General features: G+C 37.6%; 1 protein-coding gene and 1 long non-coding RNA gene across 2 annotated transcripts in view; one reads left to right on the forward strand and one right to left on the reverse strand.

Moving 5' to 3' along the window:
• The window catches only part of MITF (melanocyte inducing transcription factor), a 246,141-nt gene that overhangs the window by 177,977 nt on the left and 40,352 nt on the right, over positions 1 to 27,812 (forward strand). The gene's annotated exons all lie outside the window — the stretch shown is intronic.
• LOC118501668 lies at positions 9,819 to 19,747 on the reverse strand. The gene is made up of 3 exons (XR_004904302.1): positions 19,221 to 19,747; positions 18,179 to 18,181; positions 9,819 to 9,829 (listed from the first exon to the last, which is right to left on the reverse strand). It is a non-coding gene; the product is annotated as an uncharacterized LOC118501668 (long non-coding RNA).

The following is a 27,812-nucleotide window of genomic DNA, read 5'->3' on the forward strand; positions in this document are numbered from 1 at the left end:
AATTTCAAGCAGCATACTCCTATACCAGCTAGATAAAAGGAGTGTTCTTTAACCAGATTAGCAGTGATATGAACTCATGTGATTTTTTAAAAAATCCAGTGCCTCTATCCAGGTTAACAGTAGTAGTGGTAGCATTTAGCTTCATGTAGATATTTTTTTTCCTGAATAGGAATAGTGTGTTGTTAATAAGGCAGCTGGCTTGGTTCTTTATTAAAAATTATGTTTTATAACATTTTTACTATTTCCGTTGTGCCAAGGTTTAGATAAATTTCATGGGTTTGAGTACAGTCTTTTCAATTTAAGGACCTGAGGGTTTTTTGTTTTCCATTATACCACTCACTATATGATTCTGCTCATCCTCCATTTCTCTCCCAACCCATTGCTCTTATCTCTTTAAGACCATCTTTGTCAAAGTGAATTAACTGTGGTGACCCATGAAGGTGAGTTATACCTAATTGTTTTTGTCTTCATAGCCCATGGTCAGTGTAAGACAGGTCAGCTGGGCCTATCCTATAACCAGATGAAGAAGAAACCAGTTATTTTTATAGTAAATCCTGAGAACATGTCACCACCTATTTAATACAGAGATGTGCAGAAAAACTTGAGAGATACTTTTAGCCTCTGAGATATGGTGTATGCTAAGTGTAACCTCCATCCCTATATCATTAAGAGCTTATATGGTATAGGCAGTTAGCCCATTTTTTCAGCATGTCTCAAGTGTTAGAAACTGGAGGCATCTATTCTGTGCTGACATGGAGATAACAGAGGGAGGTGGAGCCCTGGCCCAGGCTTGCAAGGTGTGGACAAGTGGTAATAGTGTCATTGGCTTTGTGTTGGAAATTGAGAGGTAGCCCACTCCAGCTGGAAGGTGAGGGAGCCCTCCTTCCATATGGTGTCCCCCAAGTTTGGTGGAAATGAAATGGAGAGGTGGCCATCAGTGGAGTGGGAGTGAGACCTTTTTATAAGTTATCATATCCGCTAGCAATCCACTAGGAAGAATACATTCATGTTGTATGGTTGTTCCTTTTTGTAGTTTTTCTTTCTTTTTTTTTAATATCCTTATCTGAGGGTATGTAGAGAGAGAGGATGGTGAGGGAGGGGGAAAAATCCATGTGAGAGAGAAACATCAATTGGTTGCCTTCCATACACTCCTGACCAGGGATGAACTGCAGTTTTGGTGTAGGGGTCAACACTCAATTTACTGTCCCATCGGCCGGGCTGTAGTTTTCTTCTGTTCCTGCAGTGAAGGCTCACTGTGCTTCTCTTCTTTTTATTATGTAAATATATAACTATTCCATGCTTAATATGTTTATATTTAAAGCTGTTTTAACTGCATGAGAACATGGATCTTGTCTGCTTGGCTTACTGCTGGAGTCATAGCACTTAGGAGAGTACAGGGAATACCAGGGGCTTAATGATATTGAATGGAATTGACGTTTAATTCATGACTCACTGTTTCACCCGTGATTTTTGTGTGTGAGCACCCAGCTGTCCCACAGGCTTGTATGGAAGATTTATTTTTTTCTCCAAATAAAGGGTTAAACTGATAGCTGAGAGGCTTTTCTTGTATAAAATAGACGCCTTTGAAAACCAGCCTGAGGCTCCTTTTTTAGAAAGTATGTGACGTTAATTTGATCTTCTGACGAAAATGCTACTTTTAATGACTGTATAGTCTTTAGTTGTGCCCATAACCTTCTAGAACATTGAGATAGTAACACATTCAGTTCTTTGTTTTTTAGAGATCTTGCCTTTTGACTTGGTTATTGACAGTTCATGATATTTAGATGGAATTACTTCTGGAACATTTTAAATGTACTTAATTTTTTAAGGCAACCCCCCAAGAAAATTCAAATGAGTTTGTTTTTGAATTTTAAAATAAATTACTCTTAAAATAATTAAAACATTGTCATGTTTTATCATTTCCAATTTTTGTTTATAGGTTTATAAGCTCTGGTCTGTGAGTCTTCAAAGAGTTTAGGAACTACATTCCCTTTTAAGTTGACCACATTTTACGGGTTTTAGTTTCAATTATGAAACCGTAGAGTTGAAAATTAATGTGTATCATAAGAACAGTTTTTCCCTAAGATGTGGGTCTAGGTTGTGGCTGAGAATAGTGATTTCCAAACTAATCCTTGAGATATCCTGTCAAGCTTTTAAAATAAAGATAGTTGGGCCCAGACCTAGAGTGCTAAGGACCCTTTCAATATTTACTTTAAAACAAAACAAAACAAAACAAAAACAAAAACCTACCTAGTGATTTGTGATGATAAGCAAAGTTTGGATAGCACCCTGTGAGTTCAAGGTCATGGGTATTATTGTTTGTATTCATTGTGCTTTAAGTCTATGACCTGAGACCTGCTTCTGACCCTGACCAACCCTTGGATGATCAGGCAGCTGGGGTCATCTTCTCTAAATGCAGCTCATTTTGGTAACTGCCTCAAACAGCAGCCTTGTCACTGGGGGCTCTTATCTTCGTTTTAAATCAATGTGCAACACAGGGGTTTTGTTGAGTTGCCACTATAGAAATTCAGTGGTCCTTTCCAGTTTCCACTGGAGCTAGAATTCAGAAACCTAACTCCTTTCTGGAAGTCAAAGCTAAGTCTGCCTTGGTGTGAGAGGTGTTCAGGAACGTGTGATCAAGAGGCGTCTGGAATCAGATTGCCTGGGTTTTGATTCTGCCTCTCCCATGTGCTAGGCATTGTGATCTTGGCAGTAAAATTAACCTCTTTCACATAGGAAAGTGGCATAATAATGATGTACGGTTTGTTGGATATATGAGATAATGCTAGTGTGTACAAAAAAGTAAGTGTTCAGCAAATGTTAATGACTGCTATATACTATACATTTTTAAAGATTTTATTTATTTTTAGAGAGAGAAGGGGGGGGAGAGAGAGAGAGAGAGAGAGAGGAGAGAGAGAGAGAGAGAGGGAGAGGGAGGGAAAGAGAAAGAGAAGAGAGAAAAACATCAGTGTGCGGTTGCAGGGGTTTATGGCCTGCAACCCAGGCCATGTACCCTGGCGGGAATCGAACCTGGGACACTTTGGTTCCCAGCCCACGCTCAATCCACTGAGCTATGCAGCCAGGGCTATATTACTATACATTTTTAGTAAAAGTTCTAGATACAGCTTACTATAATTGGATTGAAGCAGGATTGCCCATGATTGTCCATTAATTAATGTCTTCTTTTCTCCTCTCTAGAATTTTTATTCATTCTTGCATTTCATAAATATTTATTTAGTACTATGTGCCAAGCAGGGTACTAGACACTAGGGATCCCACTGAATAAAAGAGACAAAACATAAATGATAGTTACAAAATGACATTGTATTGTCCCTTAGCAACACTAGCATTTAAGCATACTGAAGACTGAGAAAACTGAGAGGCTATATCATTTTTAGATTTTGTGTATTTGAACACACCAGGCACTGACCAACTAGAAAAAGCAGCAGAAAGCAGAGAATTTGCTCATTATGTCTTCTCCTAGTCTGTGCTTGGACCTTCTATCCCCATCCATCTTTGGCCAAAACCTGCCTACCTATAAGGTCCAGCTCAAATACTACCTTCCATATGCAATGTTCCTTGACTTTTCTTCTTCTCCCTTCCAACTTGCTCTCCTCCACTCCCCACCTATCTCCTTTCTAGAATTTTCCTTGTATTTCACTTGGTATACAAACCAGTTTATTCTTGATACTACCATTACTTATTTTATCCTTATATGCTATAAGTAATGTGACATAAGGGACCACATGGCTTCTACATCGTTGCATGACCCTGGCTCTTAGGACAGTTGCTCGCATATATTAAGTAGTTGGTATGATGTGGAGTTAATTGAAAGAGAGAAAGAAATCTTAGTGTAAAGGTGGTATTTCCCTCTCTTCACTTCTCTGTAAAACAGGGTAAATGTACATAATACCTACTTCACAGGCTGGTAAGAAAATATGGTGTGTGTAAGCACAGCACTTTAATAGTACAGTTTCAATAACTATTAATTTGTTAATTTAGGAAACAGCTTTATTGAGGCATAATTGACATATCATAAACTGCACACATCGTGAAAGTATACAATTTGATAAATCTTGATATACTTACACACCTGTGAAGTGATCACCACAATCAAAATAGTGAACATACCTTCACCCCAAAAAGTTTCCTTGTGTCTCTTGATTATTCTTCCTTCCCACCCAGCTCAGCCCTTCTCTCATCCCTAGGCAGCCACTGATTTGAATTGTCATTATAGATTAGTTTGCATTTTCTAGAGTTTAATAAATATAGGTTATACAGTATGTAGTCTTTTGTTGGGGGAGTGAGAGGGTTTGAACTTTTCACTCAAGCATAATTAATTTGAGATTCAGTAGTGTTGTGGCATAGATGAATAGCTCATTCCTTTATATTGCTAAGTAGTATTCCTTAATATGGATATACCACAGTTTGTTTACCCATTCTCCTGTCGATGTACATTTGGGGTTGTTTCCTGTCTTGGAATATGACAAATAAAGCTGTAAACATTTGTGTGCAGGTCTGTTTATGAATGCATTCTTTCCTTTCTTTTGTGTGAATATCTGGGAGTAGACCAGCTGAATCATAGAATAGGCATACATTTAACTGTATAAGAAACTGCCAAACTTTTTTTTCAAACTAGTTGTACTATTAAAGTCCTATAAAGATATATGGCTTTGTAGATATTTTCTCACAGTTTGTGGATTCTCTTTTCATTCTATTGTCTGTTGAAGAGCAGTTTTTAATTTTGACAACCAAATTTAACCATTTATTCTTTATTAATAATGCTTTTGGTGTCATATCTAAGAACTCTTTACCTAACCCAAGGTCATAAAGATTCCTGTTTTTTTCTAGAAGTTTTACATTTTAGAGTTTTATGTTGAGGTACATTTTGTATTGTTGTAAAATATGGGTTGAAGTTCATCCACTTACGTATGGATGTCCAGTTATTTGAGCACCATTTCTTGGGAAGACTCATTTCTCCGTGGTACTGACTTTGCTCCTTTGTCAGTTGATCATGTATGTGTAGGTATATTTCTGTACTCCCTATTCTGTTCCACTGATATGTCTTGACACCAATACCTAATTTTTTTGATTCTTGTAGCATTCTATTACCATATTTGTCATATATAACGTGCTCCTGGGTAAAATGTGCACCCATGTTTTTGGCACAAACTTTCAGGAAAAAAAATCTTTTGGTTTATATTTTTAATTCAATTTTAGTGTATTTATATTTAGAAACAAAGCTGATTATCATATTCCAGGGTGTTATTTTGCATACAGATATTGTTATTGCTTTCTAGAGTTACACTTTTAATGTGTAAACATAAAAGAATTAAAAACATTTATATAGATACAGAATTAGTACTGCCCATGCATAATATGCACCCCTATTTTTCCCTTAAAAATGTGGGCAAAAAGTGCACATTATACTCTGCAAAATATAGTAAGTCTTGAAATCAAGTAATATTTGCCTCCAATTTGTTCTTCTAGTCTTTAAAGTAAAATTTAATGGTTAATAGTTATGTATATGATGTCAGTCTTTGAGAGGTTAAACTGAAACATTGTTTTATCACTCTGGTCAGTAAATGCCATTATTTGTCATTCTACCAGGTTTCTTTCTCTTAAAATAATTTATCTGAGACATTTCAGAATTTTTTCAAAGAGCAGAGGGATAAGTTATGTACAAGTTCATTTGCTTAACCTTTCCTTTTTTTTTCTTTTTACACAGTCTTTAATGATATAATTATTTAACATTGAGGCAGTGATTTCAGAATGCTTGTCACAAACCCTGGTAGATTTGGAAATGGATTACAGATCTGCCTGGGAAGACTGTGGTTGGGTTTTTGTTTCTTGTTTTTATAAGGTGCCCAAGTGGAATGGGCCTAGAGAGGAGACTGTCAACCTATAGGCTGTCGGGTGTGATTTATAATAGGAACTATCAACGTAATCCCTTTCTGCTTTGACCACATGTTCACAATATTTTATTTATTAACTACTTAATAGGAGTTTGTTACTGTGCTAAGTGCTTTACATGAATTATTGTATTTGACACTTACATTGTTAATGTGAGGTAGATTGTTTTATGTGGTAAAATGTGTTTAAGATGGAATAAATACTTAGAAAATATGTCTTTGATACTTCTGGTTATAGGATGTGGTGATTTTCTTTTACCAGCTGCTAAATTCTGTTAAGTTTCTAACCTCACTTTCTGAAAAAGGTATGTAAAAGTTGGGACATAAAAGTTATGATTGTATGACCTTTAACAGAAGAGGTGAATTGGTGCCACAATATAAGGTTTAATCTTCAGCATTAAATTTGAATATCGTAGTTAGTGATTGTGTTTAAATAGTGAATCTATTTGTATACAAAAGTTCTCTTTAAAAAAGCAATTTCCAATATTCACAAGCCAAATTTTATAGATTGGCAATTTTATTATAATGTTTATGGATTAGTTCTCTAATAAGATGATTAAAAATAATATTGTTTGAAATTTCACTTAGAATTTATGCTTTATTTTTTAAATGTGTTCATTTTACTTTGGAAAACTGATGAAAGCACAGGTGTCATTGGGACACATGGAGATGGAAGAGCTATTCCTAAGGCTTATATTTTTTACTTATTTTTCAAGAAAGGTAGATGTAGTTAGAAACACAAAGTTAAAAGACAATAATTGGGAAAACAATATTGATGACCATAAGTAACAACATAGTATTAGTACCTAAATATATAAAGAACTCTTGAAAATCATTTTCTTTTTTCTTTCTTAAAGATTTTTTTTTACCTAGTTACCTGGATTACTTGTGCTTTGCTTGCTATTTTTTTAAAAGATTTTATTTATTTATTTTTAGAGAGGGAAGGGAGGGAGAAAGAGAGAGAGAGAGAAACATCAATGTGCAGTTGCTGGGGGCTGTGGCCTGCAACCCAGGCATGTGCCCTGACTGGAAATTGAACAAATTTTAAAACTAAGAATAAGCCTTGGCTGGTTGGCTCGGTTGGTTGCAGCATTGTCCCTGCACCAAAAGGTCGAGGTTCAATTCCTGGTCAGGTCATATACCCAGGTTTCAGGTTCTATCCCCTGATTGGTGCATTTACAGGTGGCAACTGATTGGTATCCCTCTCTCTCTCCCCCCCCCCCCCCCCCCCGCCACTCCCTCTCCCAGTCCCTCTCCCCTATTCCTCCCCCTTCCTCTCTCTCTAGAATCAATAAACATATACTCAGGTGAGGATTCAAAATTAAATTAAAATATTCGTGTCTATGCGTAGCAATGGACATTTACTAGAGTAATTGTGGTGATTATTTCATGTTATATACATATGTTGAATTATGCGGTACACCTAAAACTAATGTAATATTATATGTCAATTATATTTTAGTTAAACAATTTAAATTTTTAGATGAGAGAACTCTTTAAGGGGAATAAAAAAGTAGTGAGGCACATCCCAACTAAAGATACCGCCAAAGTGTTAATCTCAGAAGCTTGTCATCACTGTCTTTCTTGATCACTGTCTTAGACATTTTTAGTTATCTTCTATGTTTTGATTTTTCTTTCCATTCTAATTATCTTTAGGAAAGTTACGTCACCTATGATTTCTTTGAATTTAAGGTTCATACTATAGCCCAAAGGAAGTGTGACAGTAATTTTGTTAGCTGCTCACAAATTTTTTTAAAAAGTTTCTCAAACTTGTTGGAGTCAGTGTTGGTGAAGGTGAGAGTAAATGGGCACTGGGGTCCTCTGTCTTGGAATAAAAGAACAGCCTTTTTTGCAGGGAATTGGGCACAATCTATCAAAATGTAAAACAGGCACTCTCTCTACCCAACTATCTTCTTTCTTAAAGATTCTACCCCAGAAGTCCATATAACAGTGCAGTATGTTCATCAATCCAAGTATATGTAATTTTGCTTTACTTATAACAGTGAAAATTATGAATCACCTAAATGGCCCTCAATCTGGAATGATTTAAAAATTTTATTAATAGAATGGAACACAAGGCATCTACTTTTTAAAAAGAGGGGTAGAGCCCTGGCTGGCATAGCTCAGTGGATTGAGCGCGGGCTGTGAACCAAAGTGTCGCAGGTTCGATTCCCAGTCAGGGTACATGCCTGGGTTGCAGGCCATGACCCCCAGCAACCGCACATTGATGTCTCTCTCTCTCTCTCTCTCTCTCTCTCCCCCTCTCTCCCCCTTCCCTCTCTAAAAATAAATAAATAAAATCTTTAAAAATAAAATAAAATAAAAAGAGGGGTAGATATGGGTGTCTTGACATGGAAGTTTATATTATTAAAGCAAACTGCAGAAACATCTGCATCATATATCCAGATGTTTGTTTTAAATGCATATATTATATATATGCAATATTTTATTTAATTCTATTTGAATTAGCCTCGAAATATAGAAAATCCATGTAAACTCAAAGATTAATTCTAGGGAGCAGAAATAAAAGAATGAGATGAGGCTTTGTGGTCCATATTTACATTTGTCTTTAAGATTTGTTTAATGAGCTTGTTTTATCCTTGTTTAATGAACACCATAGTATTACTGATGTTTGAATGACACTTCTGTCTAAATATGGGAAGGTAGCATGTTATGTATTGCATTTCATGTTCTCTGCCATTATCTGTCTTTAGAGGATGAAGTCTTCCTTGAGAGCTCTCATTTGCCCTATGTTTGTAATGTTAAGACTTTTCTAAGGTTCCAATGTGTAGTTGAGTTTGCGTGAAGGTGATTCAGAATTAGCCCTTGGGGTACTTGATCATTGTGTGTAGTAATGGACTGCATCTCATTCGCAGTAATGCAGCCAACTCTTTTTAGATATAAATAATAGCACAGCTCATTGGACAGAAGGCTAGAGCCAGGCAATTCCATGGTGTCATTAGCATGTACACTAAGCCTGTGATTTTATATCGTACACTAAAGCAGTGATTTTTATATCATCTTAAAAATAGCGTGATAAAACAAAGAACTTCAAATTGTTGTGGTGGTGGTGCCCATTCAACCTTTCCATATTCAGGTCACTGTAAGTGGCTTTTGTGAACACAGTATGCATTTTATATTACATTTTTATTAAGTGTGACACGATAGATTATGGCATTTTAAATGAGAATTCTCTCTCTTTTTAAAATGTGAATTAAGCCCTGGCTGGCATAGCTCAGTGGATTGAGCGCCGACTGGGAACCAAAGTGTCCCAGGTTGAATTCCCAGCCAGGGTACATTCCTGGGTTGCAGGCCATAACCCCCAGCAACTGCACATTGATGTTTCTCTCTCTCCCTCTCTCTCTCTCTCTCTCTCTCTCTCTCTCTCCCTCTCCCTCCCTCCCTTCCCTCTCTAAAAATAAATAAATAAAATCTTTAAAAAAAATAAAATGTGAATTAACAAAATGCCTATTCTTGGGAAAAGTGGTTTTCATGGCCTTCCGTTGCTTCTGCTGAGGTTGCCCTCCTCTCCTGCTCCTTTTCTAAACAGACACATAGACAACACACAGTTCATACTCATCAATACTTGCCAATAGAACTAAAAAATGTCAGTTTAAAGGACAATTTTGTAATTCAGAAGAGGATATGAAGTGGGGCCATGCAATGAGAACTCTCCAGCAGATAAACCTGACACTTTGTTGTAAATCTACTGCCTGTTTTTGTACAAATTGTTGCTTCCTCTGACTGTGGTATACTCCACCCACTTTTGAGGGGGCAGTTGTATAGATGCTGTCATTGTGCAGTATTGGATGAGTCAAGAGCATGGTTGCTAAGGGCTGGGTATTGTGCACAGGCATGGGTTGTGATAGTTGGCTCTCAAGGACCCCTGAGCTTGAGTTCCTCTGGTGGGGCTTAACCTGTAAAAATAATAGACCATTCACAATAGTTCATATCAATTCAGTATTTGAACAGATATTTATTGAACACCTGCTACAAATAATATAATTGTACTAATAATAGAAGATGTAAATCCTAGTTTAGTAGGTTCTAATAATATATAAACATCTTACAGTTATTGTACATCTTTATTTAACAAACGACTCTTGTGGTCTGTGGGTTAGTCACTGCATAAGACAGATGTAAACATGGATGTTAAACATAATCAGTTATGCTTTTCTGCAAACTTAAAATTCCAAGGATACATAACATATCCTTGTTATGTACAAGGAACTTGTACATAAAGTTCCTTGCTTGTGTTAGACATTTCTACATAAAAATTAATGAATGATAACTCTCCTTTATGTACATGTAAATAAATATATTTGTAAATATATAGACACATAACATACTTAAGTATGTACATATTTTAAAAGAAGAACCAAGCTTGGAGCCATGCAGCCAGGAGCAGTACCTCAAACCACAGCACATAATTGGTCTGGATATTAACTAATGAAACCTATTCTGTTGCCCCACTCCACCAGGAACTGTCTTTCTGAAATGTGACATCCCCAGTGGTGCCTGCTACTTACCTGTAGCACTTGAGTCCACTTTGAGTACATCTTATTGTAGGATCCTAAATTATGTACTCCTGAGCTGCAAGGGAGGTTGGAAAAGAAACACCTACATTTTCCTACTTCTCTAGTAGGAGGCTACCTCTCTAGCCTAAATAAATAAATAATAATGGCAAATTGTTATTATAATAATTATACCAGAAAGTTTGGAAGGTAGAAAAGATGAAAATATCATATGTCATTGTTCTGATATAAAACTATTATAAAACACAATTTTCTTATTGTTTTCAATTAACATATTTTTGAGTCAATGAATCCACAGCTTTTATACTTTTATATCAGCATTTTATTTTCCTTATTATGTGCTTTTATAAACTGCTGTGTATTTCCCATATATATTACTTTCAATAATCACATAATAATTTAAATGCATGTACTTATTTTGTCATTATTTTAATGTTAGAGATTGCAGATACATTTTTATTATTGTAAAAAATAATGTGATGAATATGTTCATATTTAAAAGTTTGTCATCTGGACATTGGATTTGGCAGTTAGGAAACCCAGAGAGAATCTTATTGGCTGTCCTATTCTCTAATACGAAAAATTAGCATACTCAATTTACAACCCTTTCTCTAATTGATTTAAATTTAGATAGATCCCTGGCTCCTTTTTTAAAAAATATTGAAGTACATTTTGTATATAATATTACATAAGTTTCAGGTGTACAACATCATAATTTAACTTCTGTATACACTACAAAATGTTACTACCAACAATCTAATTATCATCTCTGACCATACAATTGACCCCCTTCAAATACTTTGTCCACCACCAAACCCCCTTCTCTGGTAACCAACAATATATGAGTTTGTTTAGTTTGTTTGTTTTAGGTTCCAGTGAGTAAAATCATATGGTCCATCTACATTGTCACAGATGGTAAGATTTCATTATTTTTTTATGGCTGAGTAATATTCCATTGTGTATATGTGTGATGTGTTTATAGGTCCATCACTGAACACACTCAGGTTATTTCCATATTTGGGTATTGTAATGCTGCAGTGAATATAGGGATACATGCATCTTTTTGAATTAGTGTTTTTTGGGTATTCTTTGGATAGATACCCAGAAGTAGAAAAGCAGGATTATATGGTAGTTCTATTCTTTAATTATTGAGAAATCTCTTTACTGTTTTCATGATGGCTGTTCCAGTTATGTTTCCACCAACAGTGCATGAAGATTTCCTTTTGTCTACATCCTCTCCAACACTTGTTGTTTCTTGGCTTTTTGATAGTATCCTAACAAGTGTAAAGTAGTATCTCATTGGGGTTTTAACTTGCATTTCCCTAATAATTAGCACTGTTGAACATTTTTTATGTGCCTTTGGTCATCTGTATGTCTTCTTTGGAAAAATGTCTATTTAGATTCTCTGCCTATTTTTTAATTGGGTTGTTGGTTTTTTGTTATTGTTGAGTTCTACGAGTTCTCTATATATTTTGGATATTAACCCAGTAATAGATGTATGATTTGTAAATATCTTCTCCCATTTAGTGTATTGCTTTTTGTTTTAAATGATGGTTTCCTTTGCTGTGCAGAAGCGTTTGAGTTTGATGTAGTCCCATTTGATTGTTTTGCTTTTGTTTCCCTTGCCTTTAGATTCAGATCTACAAAATCATCTCTAAGCACTGATTTCAAGGAGCTTAATACTTATCATTTCTCAAGTCTTTAATCCATTTTGAGCTAATTTTGAGCTAAATTTGAGCTAAGATAGTAAAACTATCTTACACCTAGTTCTAGGTGTAAACTAGATGGTAGTCTAGTTTTATTCTTTTGTATGTGGCTGTTTAGTTTTCCCCACACCATTTATTGCAGAGACTGCCCTTTCTTCCATTATATGTACTGGACCCCATTGTCCTAACTTATTTCTGGGCTCCGTATTCTGTTCCATTGATCTGTGTGTCTGTTTTTAATTTAAGTACCATATTATTTTGATTACTATAACTTTGTAGTATAGATTAAATCAGAGATCATGATACCTGCAGCTTTGTTCTTTTTCAAGATTGCCTTGGCTGTTCAGGATGTTATGTGTTTGCATACTATCTTTAGAATTATTTGTTCTAGTTCTGTGAAAAATGCCAATTGGAATTTTGATAGGAATTGCATTGAATTTGAAGATTGCTTTGAGTAGTATAGACATTTTAACAACATTAATCCTTTCATTCTGTGAACATGGGATAGCTTTCCATTTATTTGTGTCTTCTTCAATTATTTTTTATCAGTGTCTTACAGTTTTTTGTGGACAGGTCTTTAACCTCTTTGGTTAAATTTATTCCTAGGTATTTTATTCTTTTTTATACAATTGTAAATGGGATTCTTTTCTTAATTCTATTTCTGATAGTTTGTTATTAATTCTATTTTGATAGTTTGTTATTGTTTAGAAATGCTACTGATGAGCATATTGATTTTTTCTGTAACTTTATTGAATTTATTCATTAGTTCTAACAGTTTTTTTGGGTGGAATCTTTAGGGTTTTCTATATATAGTACCATGTCAACTGGCAAGTTGTGAATTTTACTTTCTTTCTAATTTGTATGTCTTTTACCTTTTCTTGCTTAATTTCTGTGGCTAGGTCTCCCAATACTTTGTTGAATAAAAGGGATGAGAGTGGGCCAGCCTTGACTTGTTCCTGTTCTTAGAGGAAAAGTATTCAGCTTTTCACCATGAGTGTGATGTTTGCTATAGGTTTGTCATACATTGCTTTTGTTATATTGAAGTATGCTCCCTCTGTACCCACTTTGTTGAGAGTTTTAAATTATAATTAGATGTCAAATTTCATCAAATGATGTTTTCTGTGACTGTTGAGATGATCATATGATTTTTACCCTTCATTTAGTTATTGCAGTATATCAACTTGATCCCATTTGATCATCGTGTATGATTCCTTTTAATGTATTGTTCAATTTTGTTTGATATATTTTATTAAGATTTTTTTGCATCTGTGTTTATTAAGGTTATTGGCCCTATAACATTTTTGTGGTGTCCTTGTCTAATTTTGGTGTCAGGGTAATGCTGGTGTCATAAATGAGTTTGAAAGTATTCCCTCCTCTTCAGTTTTTTGGAATAATTGGTATTAAATCTGTTTTAAATGTGTGGTAGAATTTTCCAGTGAAGCTGTCTGGTCCTGGACTTTTATGGGTAACTTTTGATTACTGATTCAATCTCCCTTAGTGTAGTAATCAGTTTACTCAGATTTTGTATTTCTTCATGGTTCATTTTTGGAAGATTCTGACTCCTTTCTAGTAAATTTTATAGTTTCTGAATGAGTGAGTTAACTTGGTACTTTTTAAGCTTTTTGAAACATTTTATGTAGTCAAGCTATGTTTGTTAAGCAAATATTTACTAAATAGCACTTCTTTTTAATTGACAGGAAAACAAAATATCCTATTTTCCTGTCAAGGAGCTTACATCAAGTAGGTGGTTTTATAGTCTGGAAATGTATATGTATGGATGCTTTTGTAAAACTACAGTAGATTATTACTAGAGATAATGACCAAAAATAATCTTTCTCATTAGTAAATAGTTACTGGTATTTGGTATATATAGTTTGAGGACTCAGGTCTGGAAAGTTCTCAGGCATTGTTCATCATCCCTGACTTTGAAATATGGGGATATTTGACTTGATGCAGTTTTTGCTGCCCACCCCACCCCATTTTGCCACTGTTAGCCCTTGAACCTGAACTGGGTTATAATTCTGCTCTTTGGTGAAGGGGGCTACCTTTAAGGCACAATGTACAAAATACATTGGTGTGGAGAAATTGGAAGTGTTGAGGGAAAGATTAGGATTTGTTTAGCATTGTCTTTTTTTTAATCATATTCCTTATATTCTTCCAATTGGTGATTCCATTCTACTCCATTGAAACCTAGAGAGGGCTATTTGTAGTCCTAGTGTTCCTTAGAATTAGGATCTTACAAAGAGTCAGGATTGGTAAAATGTAATTTACATTATCATCCAAATTTGAGCTCTACTCTTAGAGATTGAGTTTGCTGTCATCTTGCAGGACTTTATTGGGTAAGTTGGTGAGTATGTTATATGTTTTAGAGATATGCATAAATCCACCTTTAGGGAAGATGGAACCTTGGTCCTTTTGAATAAGATTACTTGATCTAGTCCTGCTAATGTTGCCTGGTGACCATATCAAAATTTTATTTTGATGAATGAGGAGATAAATTCCATACTTCTTTCAGGGTTTATCTTTTAATATGGGATGCTTTATGATATATAGTTTTCTTTCCTGTTTGCTCATTTTTAGTTTCTAAATTTTCTCAAACCATATATATTGCATATTTAATAAGAAAGCCCTGTTTTTTTTGTTTTGTTTTGTTTTTGTCTCTAGATTTGACTTCAATAATGAGCTCAATAAACTCCCTCAGTGATCATTCCCTGGTGCATTTCTGTTTGTGGTGACAGTGTTGTAGGTCTTTTGCAATGTCACTTGATGCAGGACATTATGCACTCCTGGGAAGTGAAGCCATGGTACTTCCTGCTTATTTTGGTTGGTTTGGAGCCCAGGGTGTAGATTCTCTGACTATATGAGAGCAGTCAAGTGACATCAGACTAGTTATTTAACTCTTCTGTTCTCCATTTTCTAATGTAAAATCAGACTGGCAATGGCACTTAGCTTTATTGTGAGCATCAAGTAAGAATAATGTGCCTTAACATGGAAGAGATGCTCAAGAGAAGTTAATTTTCTTCCCTAATCTTGTTTCCTTTGAACAGAAAATGTGAAAATTGTGTTAGAAATCAGTCTCATAACCTTCAAGACATTTTGAATATGGAAAATTGTATGGCTCGTTGAGTAAATAATCATTATATAATACAAACCAAAATTATTTACTATCTGGCCTTTCATTAGGCTTTCCTTAATTGTTTCTATTACTTTAAGAAAGCAAGTGTTAGCCCTGGCTGGCGTAGTTCAGTGGATTGAGCGCGGGCTGGGAACCAAAGTGTCCCAGGTTCGATTCCCAGCCAGGGTACATTCCTGGGTTGCAGGCCACAGCCCCCAGCAACCACACATTGATGTTTCTCTCTGTCTCTCTCTCTCTGTCTCTCTCTCTCTCTCTCCCCGCCTCCCCTCCCTCCCTAAAATAAATAAATAAAATCTTAAAAAAAAAAGAAAGCAAGTGTGAGTTCTCTCTCTCTCTCTCTCTCTCTCTCTCTCTGTCTCTCTGTCTCTCTCTCACCATTTTATAGCAAAGGCTTACTTTCCAAGCCTATTGGAAAATAAAGGTAGAAGTACATCTTTCCATTATTCAGTGAAGAAGAAGGAGAAGAGAACACTCAGCCACCACAATGCAAGCATTTTCCAGGTGCCAACTATATAAAACACATGACACAAGGAAGTTTCAGTTTGGCAGTTGAAACTAGTCATTTTGCTAAAAGTAAGACTCTACTGAAGGTCATTGGGTCTGCACTTTCCTGTTACACATTATTTGAGACAAAAACTTTGTGGGAAGAATGTTGTTTAGTGCTATTTCTACTGTGAGCTTTTTGCTGTTTTCAAAACACTAGATCAATTAATAGATTCTTGTAGACTGCAAAGAATTTTGTTGAATCATGAAGATTAAATTATGTTATGTAAATACCCAAGGCAATATTTCTATTTGTATGTCTAAGAACTATTTACACTTTTTTCTTTTTTAAAAAACTACTTATCATGGAGAATTTCTAATAGATACAAAAATAGGAAGAATAATATGATGAGCATAAGAAAATCCTTTAATATATGTGTTTTCCTTCAGTTAAATTTGATGCTGGCCAACTTCATCTTACTATGACTCTAAGGTATCATCAACTCTCATGTATGTGGCTATAGGAGCCTCCTAATTGTCCTTTCTGTGTCTACTTGTATTCCCATCCACACTGATCTGAGTAATGTTCTAGAATATGGTCACCAGATCATGTCACTTCTCTGCTTCAAACCTCCCAAAAGCTTCTTCTAGGTATGGGAGGAGAGAAATAAAATTCCCTCAGAGGCCTGCAGAGCTCCGTAAACAACATCTGGCCCAACTGCCTTTCCCAGGCCATGCACTACCTGGCCACTGCGCTAGCCCTGCTGGCATGGTTGTTGTTGATGTCCTTGTCTCTCCAGTATGCCAAGCCATGTCCCACCTTCGGCTTGAAGCTCCTCTGGTGCTCTGTATAGCTGGCCTCTTTGTATCATTTGGGTTTCAGCTAGAATGTCACCACTGCAGAGCAGCCTTGCTCTCCCCCAATGGCTTTCTTTGTTTTCTGCATTGCACTGCTGTCACACTATGAATTTCTTTCTTATTGTTGATTTGTTTCCATTGTGTTTGTCTCTGTTTCTGAACTGAAACATGGTTTTCTGTGGCATCAGGAGCTTCCCTTTCATTCTGTTGTATGCTCGTTGCCCCTGTAAATGGTGGCTGAATGAATGACTGAGTTATTAAATGGGGATAGTACCCCGGGCAGTGCCATAGCATAGTCAGAAAGCTGTTTGTTTGTTTGTTTGTTTTTTATTGTTCAATTACAGTTGTCCCCATTTTTCCCCATTACTCTCCCTTGCCCTATGCACCTCCCACATTCTATTACCCTAATTATCTTTGCCCATGAAAGTGCTCTTAAGCTGTTGCTGTTACTGTTAGGCTGTTGAATCCAAAGTGGAAGTTCATCTTTACGTATCTGTACAAGTCTTTGGAATTGCCCAAGACAATGCACTTTCTCAAAAACTAGGAGGCCCCTCAGTGTCATGATTTAGGTCCTGAAGTCTGTGTTATTGTGAGGCTGCTGCTTTTTGCTAGTTTTCAGCTCCTGTGGACCTGACCTTCAAACTAGCAGCATGTAGCTCTCATTTCTGGGTGACCTTTGGTTAGGCCCAGGGCAATGTTTTTATCTCTGACAAACTAGAACACTACCAGTTTTTTAGGAGTGTCAATCCTATGAAAAGGAGTTTAGCTGCCTGTGCCAGAATGATCTCTAATACCCGATAAACTACAAACAATGGGGGCATTTTGGGGGGGAAATGCTAAAACAAGGAGTCTGCAATTCTGAGGTCGTGCTAAACTGGGGCACATGGAAAAGTTCTAGCATGTGGAATGCCACATTCATATCTTTCGTTAGGAGGGGGACTTACAATGCACTATTAGATGGCCACTGTTGAACCACGGAATCACAGCCCTCTACCAACACATAAAATGTGTCAAATATTATACAAACTGTCTGGGCTTGAATGTTACAGTAAACATTTAATAAATAACAGGGTCCTCTTAATCTGATCAAATACTTAAAGAAAAATTGAAATGAGGCAAATTTTATCATTATAACGAACCCATTTCATGAGTTCCTTTGTTGCTTGCAAAATTTTTAATAGAGGAATTCTGCCTGAATATGTTTTTATTTGTCCAGATCTGCGGAATTTAATTTTTGTGTAATTGATAGATTTTTAAAAATTAAAAAAAATTATTACCATGTACATTATAGAAAATACAGAAAAGAATCAATAAGTAATAGTCACTTATAATTTGATGATCCCAGGATACTTGTGACTAAGACTTTCCAGAATGATTTATAATTCGTCTTTTTTCTATGCATATGTACAAACAAAATTATTAAGCCAATTTAGGATCACATTGTGTATACCATTTTTAAACTGCTTTGTGTTTCTATTTACATTATGAACTTTCCCCTCATTACATTGTTTTATAAAACATAGATTTTAATACAGCATTGTATCTAACTATCTGTCAGAATTCTCAACAGGGAGCAACTTGGGCCCCACAGGACATTTGGAAGGTCTGGAAACATTTTTGGTGGTCACAGCTGGTATTGGTGTTACTGCCATCTGCTGGGTAGAGGCCAAGGATGTTGCTCACTGTCTTATAATACACAGGGCAGCCCCACAACAAAGAAGGATCTGGTCCTAGGGTCAATAGTGTCCAGGTTGGGGAACCCTGAACTTACATGGTTGCCTTATGGTTAATTTAATCTGGTATATATTATTAGGTATTTGTTTCCAATTTTTAAAAAAGACTTTTATTTTTAGAGAGGGGAAAGGGGGGAAAAAGAAAGTGAGAGAAACATCAGTGTGTTATTGCCTCTCATGTGCCTTATACTGGGGACTTGGCCTGCAACTCAGGCATGTGCCCTGACTGGGAATCGAACTGGTGACCCTTTGGTTCATGGGCTGGCACTCAACCAACTGAGCCACACAGCCAGGGCTGCTTCTGATTTTTTGTTATGAGAGATTAGTGGTTGGTACACTTTCTGTAAAGGTCCAGATAATAAATGCTTTATTTATTAGACATTAAGGAATATAAGGTCTGTTACTCAACTCTGCTCCAGCACTGTTGTACCTTGAAAGCAGTCACATATTATCTGTAAATAAATGTGAAACCGGAAACAAACTGGCATTTGTGCTGCCTGTCACATTCCGAACCCAATAAGCAGAGACAGGGATTGAATCTTCATGGGCGCTTTATTAAGATGGCTGGTAATCTGAGAAGACGGCGGCTTTTATACCCTAACAGACCCTCTTACATTTCATTCCATGCCAGCCTTTTAATAACAGAGAACAGAGTGTGGTGAGGGGTTTTAAAATTCAGGGAAAATTAGATTTAAAAAACTGCAGTATTCTCACCCTGGGCAGTTAGCTGTCCCCAGGTGGGCAATGTCTTTCTCTCCCTGGAACACAGTGGCTCAGATGTCTCCAGCTGTGCCCCAGGGGGCCTTTAGATATGCCCCAGGAGGTTGGCTATCTCTCCCTGGAGTGGTGGGCTATACCTGCAGTTTCTGAAACAATGGCTTTAACATGTGCATTACCTACTAAGCCTAGTTTACTATTACCTATTAACTATTTACCTTAAACTAAAATTTTCTAACTCTTGAGTCCCCTGTCAAATGGACATGTCTGTGTCCCCATAAAACTTTTTACCAAACAAGGCACAGGGCCCTAGGTTAGTAATTTGACTATTCCTATTACATAAAATGCTCTGCCTGACATCCTTGCACTTAAATATTCACTGTTAGATCTGATGAGTTCCTCAGCAATGTTCTTAAAAGTATAATTGCTGATACATGTTCAGAGTTTACATCAATGTATTTTATTTGCTCACATATTTTGTGTGAGATTGTTCATGTAATGTGGCTCTTTTTAAGCACACATATACTACCACCATTCTGTCATGTTTTGAACTGCCTCCGAATGTGCAGTGTGAAAGGATAACACAGGTTTGCTGACTCAGATAGATGCCTTTAGGAGTCAGGTAGGTGCCCAGTGAGGCAGACTAATTATCAGCATCAGAATGAGGCTGGTGAGTGAAGAGCAGGTAGCTCTTCAGAAGAGGGAAGTTGTTCTGTAGCTCTTTCCCTGGTGGGCTTACTACAATGCAGTTCAGTGTTGCTAAATCTGATTTATCCAGAAAATCCAGAAATCCAAACTTTTGTGTGAAAAGTTTGTTTTTAATTAAATACCGGAATTAAATACTGGGTAGGCCAGTAAGCCATAACCTATGGACTGTTCCCAAGAGCTACCTTCGCAGGGACCTCTACTTTAACTGTGACTTATCCAGGGGTGTGCATCTTAAGAGATGGAGGCAAATCTGCAGGCTCCTGGCCATGTGTCGTAGATCTGTAGGGCCCTAAGCCTCAAAGATGAGAGCTGTGAGAAATGGCAATCTTTGTACAAACCCTAAGAGAAAAGCAAGTTTTATCTTTAGGAGTAAGGAGTCAGGCTGTGAATCACTACCTAGCCTAGAGACTAACTTTTCTCCAGAGTATTCTAAATTAGTCACAAAGAGCCAGGAGCTGTCACATCTTCGTGTCCTCAGGACATTTGCAGAGGCTGTCAGAGTCTCAGCCTCCAACCCTGACAATGGCTGACATAGTTAGACCCCTTGTTCTTGGCGTCTGTTCTCTCCTTATCTGTGTGTGCTCTTCAGCCACATTGGCTCCATTCATTCATTGATTCATAAATGTTTGCTGAGTGTCTGTTGTGTGCCAGGACATGGACAAAGTAGAGCAGGGTTTGAGAATCAGGAAAACCAGCAGGGTGTGTTTGGAATTTTGAGTAAGTTCTTAGATGGTTCTGGTAGATAAGATCAGAGAAGTCCTGACCCCAGGGTGGAGTGGGAAGTGGGCAGATTGAGCAGGGGTCTGTAAACTTTGGTGAGCTTGTTAAAACATAGGTTTCTGGTCCCCACACTTAGAGGTTCTGAGTCAGTAGCTCTGGGGTGGGGCCTGAGAATGTGCATTTCCATCAAGTGCATGAGTAGCAGTGATTTAGGGACTTGTAGGACTTTGAATGTACTTTGTGTTTTCTCAGAGATAAACAGGAAGCCACTACAGAGCATGTTTTTGCAGAGAAGAGATATGATCTGACATGTTTTATAGGAATTACTCCAGTCACTGTATTGAAAATAGGCTTCAAGTGGGCAAAGACAGAAAGAGAAGTGTTGAGACACTTTCAGTATCCAACTGAGAAATGATGGCTGGGTCAGAGAGTAACAGTAGAAATAGTGAACATTAGTTAAAGTCTGGATGGATTCTGCAGAGGGAGCCAATACTTCTTGATGGATTGTATACTGGGTATGAAGAAAAGAAAAGAGTCAAAGAACACCAAGGTTTTTGAAATGAGCAACTAAGTTGAACCATATGAAGATTATTTTTTGGCCTACAAAAAATAAATGACAATTTCGTGTTTCAGCCTAACAAAAGGATGTAGTTCCCATTTACTAAGACAGAGATGTGGGAGAGGCTGATTAGAGGGAATGATGAACATATTGAAGTTGAAATGTCTGTAGTCCTCCAAATGATGCTGTGAAGTAGGCAGGTAAGATAAATCTGGAGTTCAGAGAATCTGGGCCAGGCATTTCAATCTCTGAGACTGGCTGAGATCACCAGGGCTGTGCATGCAGATAGAATCAAGCTCAGAGCCTTGAAGCACTTTGACATTTAAGAGGAGGAGGAAAAGGGTAAATTAACAAAGGACACTGAAAAGAAACAATAAAGTTCTGAGAGGAAAACCAGGTGAGTGCAGAAAATTACAGCCAAGTAAGGAACACATAGTAAGAGTCTCTTTGCTGTTGCCCAAATATGTGAGCCTTCTTCACACCTGGAGACTTTGGAACTTGCCAGCATTCTCTTCCCACAAAATCTGCCTGACTCATTTCTTCTTCAGCTCGAGTTCTGTGCTCAAATGTCACCTTTTCAGTGAAGCTGTCCCTGAAGAGCCTGTGAAAGGTTGATGGTTGCCCAGCATCTGGTGGGTACTCAGCAATATTTGTTGAATGAATGGTGAACATATAACTCTCTTCATGAGAGCAGAACTCCAGGTGAGAATGTACTGAGGCCTTGAACTCAAGGCTTGGTGTGTTGGGGACTGTGCAGCATCCCTTGGGTGCTTATTAGAAATTCACAATCTTGGGTCCCATCCCAGATGTACAGAATCATGCTGCATTTAACAAGATCCCAGGTGATTTATATACACATTAAGGTCTGCACCTAATCCTGTATTTAGTTCTTTATGTATATATCAAGAGAACATAGAGAATGTTCTCAGAAGTCAATGAATCAAAATAAGAGGTTAAAATGATCAAGATCAAATGTCTTCTATAGTTGCTTCTATATCCAATCAGTTGACATTATATAACTAAAAGAAAAAGAAAAACTTGCCCTGCCCTGGCTGCTGTGGCTCAGTGGATTGAGTGCCCACTTTTGAACCAGAGGGTCGCCAGTTTGATTTCCAGTCAGGGCACATGACTGGGTTGCTGGCCAGGTCCCCAGTAGGGGGCACACGAGACACAACCACATATTGATGTTTTTGTCTCTTTCTCTCTCCCTTCCCCTCTCTAAGAAAAATCTTTGAAAAAAACAAACAAAAAACTTGCCCTTGCTGCTGTGGCTCAGTGGATTGAGCACCAGCCTGTGAACCAAAGGGTCGCTGGTTTGATTCCCAGTCAGGGCACTTGCCTGGTTTGTAGGCCAGTTCCCCTGTAGGGAGTGCTCAAGAGATAACCACACAGTGATGTTTCTGTCCCTCCCTCCTTTCCCGTCTCTAAAAATAAATTAATTAAATCTTTAAAAAAAAAACAGTGTGAAGAGGTTTTCAAGAATATTTCATATGGTTATTCAAGTGATTTCACTGTTTTATTTTTAATTGACAAGCTAGGAATGAATACAAATTGCACAGTGTCTGGTACATGGTAAATAATTTTGAATGAATGATTCTAACGCTGTTGTCTATAGTTTATAAAATCTTGCTATTTATTTTTTAAATTTTTTAAAAATATATTTTATTGATTATACTATTAACAGTTGTCCCACTTTTTTCCTCTTTTATTCTCCACCCTGCAACCTCCTTCCCACCAGCATTCCCTCCCCTTTGTTCATGTCCACAGATCATACATGTAAGTTCTTTGGCTTCTCCATTTCCTGTACTATTCTTAACCTCTCTCTGTCTATTTTGTACCTGCCATTTATGCTTCTTATTCCCTGTACATTTTCCCCCTCTCTCCCCCTCCTCCTCCCCACTGATAACCCTCCATGTAATTTCTGTGATTCTGTTCCTGTTCTAATTGTTCGCTTAGTTGTTTTTATTTTCTTAGGCTCAGTTGTTGATAATTGTGAATTTGTTGTCATTTTACTGTTTCATTTTTTTTGATCATCATCTTTTTCTTAGATAAGTCCCTTTAACATGTCATATAATAATAAGGGCTTAGTGATGATGAACTCCTTTAACTTGACCTTATCTGGGAAGCACTTTATCTGCCCTTCCATTCTAAGTTATAGCTTTGCTGGATAGAGTAATCTTGGATATAGGTCCTTGCCTTTCATGACTTCCAATCTTCATTCCAGCACCTTCTTGCCTGCAAGGTTTCTTTTGAGAAATCAGCTGACAGTCTTCTGGGAACTCCTTTGGAGGTAACTGTCTCCTTTCTTGCTGCTTTTAAGATTCTCTCCTTATCTTTAGTTCTAGGTGATGTAATTATGATGTGCCTTGGTGTGTGCTTCCTTGGGTCCAACTTCTCTTTGGGACTCTCTGAGCTTCCTGGACTTCCTGGAAGTCAATTTCCTTTGCCAGACTAGGGAAGTTCTTCATTATGTTTTCAAATAAGTTTTCAATTTCTTGTTGTTTCTCTTCTCCTTCTGGCATTCCTATAATTCAGATGTTGGAGTGCTTAAAGTTGCCCCAGAGGTTCCTCAGCCTCCCCTCATTTTTTTGAAATCTTGTTTCCTCATTCTGCTCTGGTTGACTGTTTAGTTCTTCCTTCTTTTCCAAATCATTGATTTGATTCCCAATTCCTTCCCTTTACTATGGTTTCCTGTATATTTTTCTCTTTTTTTCCCAAATATATTTTATTTTATTTTATTTAAGATTTTATTTATTTATTTTAGAGAGAGGGGAAGGGAAGGAGAAAGAGAAGAGAAACATCAATGTATGGTTGCCTCTCATCTGCCCCCACACTGGGGACCTGGCCTGCAACCCAGGCATGTGTCCTGACTAGGAATTGAACTGGCAACCCTTTGGTTCACAGGTCCATGCTCAGTCCACTAAGGTATACCAGCCAGGGCTCAAGTATATTTTATTGACTATGCTATTACAGTTGTCTTATTTTTACCCCTTTATTCCCCACCACCCTGCATACACCCCCACCTACATTCCTCCCACTTTAGTTCAAGTCCATGGGTTATACATATAAGTTCTTTGGCTTCTACATTTCCTATACTATTCTTAACCTCCACCTGTTTACCTTCTACCTACCATTTATGCTACTTATTCTCTGTAACTTTTCCCCCTCTCTCCCTCTCCCACTCCTCCACTGATAACCCTCAATGTGATGTCCATTTCTCTAATTCTGTTCCTGTACTGGTTTTTGCTTAGTTTGTTTTTGTTTTTAAGGTTCAATTATTAGTAACTATGTGTTTGTTGTCATTTTACTGTTCATAGTTTTGATCTTCTTTTTCTTAGATAAATCCCCTTAACATTTTATATAATAAGGGATTGGTGATGATGAACTCCTTTAACTTGACCTTATCTGGGAAGCACTTTATCTGCCCTTCCATTCTAAACAACAGCTTTGCTGGACAGAGTAACATTGGATGTAGTTCCTTGCCTTTCATGACTTGGAATACTTCTTTCCAGCCCCTTCTTGCCTGTAAGGTCTCTTTTGAGAAATCACCTGACAGTCTTAAGGGGACTCCATTGTAGGTAACTATCTCCTTTTCTCTTGCTGCTTTTAAGATTCTCTCCTCATCTTTAATCTTGGGTAATGCAATTATGGTGTGCCTTGGTGTGTTCCTCCTTGTGTCCAACTTCTTTGGGACTCTCTGAGCTTCCTGGACTTCATGAAAGTCTCTTTCCTTTGCCAGATTGGGGAAGTTCTCCATTAAATTTTCAAAATAAGTTTTCAGTTTCTTGCTCTTCCTCTTCTTTTTCTGGCACCCCTATGATTTGGATGTTGGAATGTTTAAAGATATCCTGGAGGTTCCTAAGCCTTTCCTCATTTTTTTGAATTCTTGTTTCTTCACTCTGTTCTGGTTGAATATTACTTTCTTCCTTCTGCTCTACACTGTTGATTTGAATTCTGGTTTCCTTCCCATCAATGTTGGTTCCCTGTATATTTGCTTTATTTCACTTTGAGTAGCCTTCATTTGTTCTTTCATTTTTTTGACTGAGCTCAATCAGTTTTGTGAGCATCCTGATTACCAGTGTTTTAACTGTGCATCTGATTGGTTGGCTATCTCTTCGTTGCTTAGTTGTATTTTTTCTGGAGTTTTGATCTGTTCTTTCATTTGGGCCACTTTTTTTTCTCTTGATGTGCCTCTTACATAGTCAGGGGTGGAGCCTTAAGTGTTCACCAGGGCGGGGCAACCCACATCCCTGTGATGCTGTGGGTGATGCTCCTGGTGACACTATCTTTGGGGGAGGGGTCTGAGAGGGAACAATGCTGCTTGGTGCGCTCTCTGCTGGCTTTCAGTCACTTCCTTGTCTACCCACAATCAAATTGGGCCCTTCTGGTGCTGATTCCCAGGTGGGTGGATTTGTGTACATTCTAGGACCCTGTAGGTCTCTCCAACGAATTCTCCCATGAGTCTGGGAGTTTCTCCCGCTGCCGCCTAAACCCCCACAGGAGTTTTCAGTCAGAGGCTTTGAGGCTTTATTTCCCCACACTGGAACCCTGGGTTGCATGGTCTCTCTCACTCCCCAGTTGTTCCTCTGAGTTTATCTGCATGCAAATGTGGGACTGTCCAGTCCACAATCCACTGCCTCACCGGGTTCGCCAGCTGCCTGTCTCTGCCCCTCCTACTGGTCTGGATGAATGTTTCTTCTTTAACTTTCTGCTTGTTGAACTTCCATAGAGTTCGATTTTCTGGCAGTTCTGATTTTTTGTTTGTTTGTTTTTAAATTTGTTGTTGTCCTTCTTTGGTTGTGCAAGGAGGCACAGTGTGTCTACCTACACCTCCATCTTGCCCAGAAGTCCCCTGTATATTTTTCTTTATTTCACTTTGCATAGCCTTCACTTTTTCCTTTAGTGTACAACCATTCTCAATCATTTCTGTGAGCATCCTGATTACCAGTGTTTTGAACTCTGCATCTGATAGGTTGCCTGTCTCTTCATCACTTAGTTCTATTTTGGGAGCTTTGATCTGTTCTTTCATTTGGGCCATATTTTTTTCATCTCAGCTCATCTGTTATATTGTATGGGGTGGAGCCTTAGGTATGTACCAGAGCAGGGCAACCCCCTTTACTCTGTTATGATGCTGTATGTGGGGGAGGGATCTGAGAGGGAACAATGCCACCTGCTCAGCTCTTGGCCAGCTTTCAGTTATTTCTCCCACTACCCATAATCAAACTGGGCCCTTCTGGCCTTTTGGTGCTGATTCCAAGGTGGGTGGGTTTGTGTATGTTCTAGGACCCTGTAAGTCTCTTCAAGGAGCTCTCTTGTGAGGCTGGGAGTTTCTTTGACTGCCACAACCCTCATAAGTTTAGTTTTTACAACCAGGGGTTTTGAGGCTTTATTTCTCTACACTGGAACTCTGGGTTGCATGGTCTCACTTCCCAGTTGTCACTCCTGGTTTATCTGCACTCAAATGTGAGACTGCCCCAGTCTGACAGCTGCTGCTTTGCCAGTCCTAGTCCTCCATGTACTGCTTTGCCTGCCCAGTGCTCCAGCTGCTGCCTTGCCATGCATCCTCTCTGCCCTGGCTGCCCATCTCTGCCCCAGCTACCAGTCTCAATAAATGTTTCTTCCTTAACTCCTTGGTTATCAGGCTTCCATACAGTTCGATTTTCCAGAACGGTTTTTAAATTTGTTGTTATCCTTCTTCTGATTGTGTGAAGTGGCAAAGTGTATCTTCTTATGCCTCCATCTTGGCCAAAAGTCCAAAATCGTGCTATTTAATATGACATACCCAAGCATAGTGACCTATATGGTCCTCAGAGTGCAGGATCTGTAAAATGCACGGTTTTCTCCCAAAATGAGTAATGATGTATTAGATCTTGCTGCTTCTCTCCTAGGAATTTGATTGTGAAAGTGGCATTTTTATTCTGGGATTACTATATTCTGTAGGCAAATGGCTACCACACTTAAATCTTATTTCTATTTGGCCAAATAAAAATTTGATGTTCTCAGACTTTTGGTTTATTTTAGTCTGAGAGAGAAACAATTGACACTAAATGAGGAGTTTTCTTATGATAATATCTTTTTTTCCTGAGGGTACTAAATGTTGTTTGTTCTAAAGCCAAAGCATTCCCACCTTGAGGTTTATAATAAGCACATGGTTTATAAGTCATTAGCTAAAGATAAAACACTTGCTAGGAATTTTTGGTAGGGTTAGTCTAGTTTAAAATGTTGCAACATCAACATTTCAGAAAAGTATATTTGCTATCCTTTCCTTTTGTACACATTCACAACTCATTTCTCTGAATTTAAAAGCCTAATGATCCTACAAAGTAGTATGTCAAGAAGTGGTGTGAAAGTATACAGACCAATAAAAATGGGATGTAAATTCATCTATATTTGTGTGTGCATACACAGACTATGAGAATACACTTCTGGATTTACATGCTTTCATCTTTTCTTCTGTGCTCAGTTAATGCCCTAGATCAAAACTGGAAGTTGGCCTTATTTGCTACTGGGGACAGAATGCTGAAGACCTTGGTTTGATTTCTAACCCTGGGAAGTCTTTTAACTTACTTTTCAAAGTTTCTGCTTCTCTATATTTAAAATGGGTTCTTTCATGGTTTCTTGTCTGATTTACATGTATTTGGAAAAACACCTATACAAAATTATATAGATATATACTATTTCTTTCTAGAAAAATTATCCTATTCTCTTCTTCAAATCTTGCCAGAACTTCTATGTAATAGGGAAG

The sequence above is a fragment of the Phyllostomus discolor genome, chromosome 7 (assembly GCF_004126475.2).
Source record: "Phyllostomus discolor isolate MPI-MPIP mPhyDis1 chromosome 7, mPhyDis1.pri.v3, whole genome shotgun sequence".
Lineage (NCBI taxonomy): Eukaryota > Metazoa > Chordata > Mammalia > Chiroptera > Phyllostomidae > Phyllostomus > Phyllostomus discolor.